Source organism: Chiloscyllium punctatum, unplaced genomic scaffold (genome assembly GCF_047496795.1).
Source record: "Chiloscyllium punctatum isolate Juve2018m unplaced genomic scaffold, sChiPun1.3 scaffold_645, whole genome shotgun sequence".
Lineage (NCBI taxonomy): Eukaryota > Metazoa > Chordata > Chondrichthyes > Orectolobiformes > Hemiscylliidae > Chiloscyllium > Chiloscyllium punctatum.
This window is the reverse complement of record NW_027310379.1, coordinates 50662-52500: the sequence shown is the minus strand read 5'-3', so window position 1 is coordinate 52500 and position 1839 is coordinate 50662. Positions and strand designations below refer to the sequence as shown.

Genomic DNA, 1839 nt, shown 5'->3' with positions numbered 1-1839 from the left:
CTCTGTCGGCTTGGGGGTACGCCCGTTTCCGTTTCAACTTGTCTCGCGAGGGTGGTTTCGGGGCCAGCAGGAGAGCTCGTCGGGGTAGCAGGCCCTGCAGCCGTGGTCACCGCCAAATCCCCACAACTCGAGCAAGTGAAAAAAAAAGTAACAAATAAGAAAGGATCGTCGGCTTGGGGGTACGCCCGTTTCCGTTTCAACTTGTCTCGCGAGGGTGGTTTCGGGGCCAGCAGGAGAGCTCGTCGGGGTAGCAGGCCCTGCAGCCGTGGTCACCGCCAAACCCCCCACAACTGTTGGGCGCCTACCTGCGCGGGGCAGGAGGACACTTTCCGATTTCAAATCTCCGTTTGCCGAGTCCACCCCGAACGCACGCGGGCGGGCGGGTTCGCATCACCCTTCGTCACAAGGGGCGAAGCCCGTTCCACCGTCTCGTCAGTAGTGCCGACCGGTCTGTGATCGACGAGGGGAGCCACACCAGGTCCGGCCCTGCTGCTTGGCGGCACCGCGTCGTCGGGAGCTCGCGACAGACGGAGGGTTTCGGTGTACTCTCCAGCCACGGGAAACGAAGCCGGTGATGCAGGCGCCGGTCTTTCGCTCCCAAATCGGCTGGGTTTACATCGTTGCTATCTAGTCACGCTCCCTTCAAACCCGACGGGGTACCTATTCCCCTCACCCGTCTGTGCGTATACAGCCTCTTTGCACTTGCGGGATGGGGGTGGTGGTTTAAAGACTCTCGAGTTGCCGCCCGTCGGTCTCCGAGCTCCGTGCAGTAGTGATCCCCAGCGAACTGCCAGCAGGGCGAACGAGCGATCCCGCTCTCGGTCGGGGCGCCTGGCGTCGATCGGTGGTCGGTGGCTTGCGGGCAAGCTGCGCTGTGAGTGTGGGAACGAGTATGACGAGCCGTTGCCGCGACTCCCAGTCCACCTCGGCGGTGGCTGGGCCGGGCGGGCGTCTGCTCGGGCGAGTGCCGCCCCCGCCTCCTCGCAGGAAGTCCGCTCGCCGACACGCCGCCACGTGCACGCGTCAGTGACGCTGCCGAACCGATGGCCGGTGCCCGTTCCCGCCTCTGCTTTTCCTAGGGCAAAGCTGCTGCACGCCTCGTGATACTAGGCGGGCGACATGGTGGCGGTGATCCTGCCTCCGTCGCTGCGGTGCGTTGGGGCACGCATCGCCTCTTGGGCGCCCTGTCCTCCTCCCCCCAATAGACGTATGTTTCTGCGGGCCGCACCAGGATGGTGCTCCCCATCGCTTCACGCCACCCTGCTCCGCCCGCACGCCGGCGTGCAGGTGGCTGTAGCTCAAGGTGGGGAGCGTATGTGCGGTCCGGGTCGCTTTCCTCTGGCGAGGGAGAGACCTAAAACAAACTCAGACAACTCTTGACGGTGGATCACTCGGCTCGTGCGTCGATGACGAACGCAGCTAGCTGCGAGAATTAATGTGAATTGCAGGACACATTGATCATCGACACTTTGAACGCACTTTGCGGCCCCGGGTTCTTCCCGGGGCCACGCCTGTCTGAGGGTCGTTTGGCAATCAATCGCACTCGCCTTGGCTGGCGAGAGCGCGGCTGGGGTGTCGCAGAGGACCCGTCCTCTTTGTCCCCCTAAGTTCAGACTCCGGAGCCCTCCGGCGTCGGAGCGCTTGGCCTTTCCCCCCCACCCTGCACATTCCGTTCGTCAGGCTCGACGCCATCCCCCCGCCGGGGAGCGCGGCCTGGCGTCCGTCTGTGTCGTGGCAGTGGGGCCAGCACGGCTGTCACCGGTCCCAGAATGGCTGTCGGTGGTTCACACTGTGTGTGTGTGCCAACCCTCCTGGTCTCTGGGACACGGAGCTGCCACG

At 64.4% G+C, this 1839-nt stretch overlaps 1 non-coding gene across 1 annotated transcript; it reads left to right on the top strand.

The window, feature by feature from the left end:
* Positions 1-1371: 1371 nt before the first annotated feature.
* On the top strand, positions 1372-1525 carry LOC140473587 (5.8S ribosomal RNA). Its single transcript, XR_011958448.1, has one exon. It is a non-coding gene; the product is annotated as a 5.8S ribosomal RNA (ribosomal RNA).
* Positions 1526-1839: the final 314 nt, after the last annotated feature.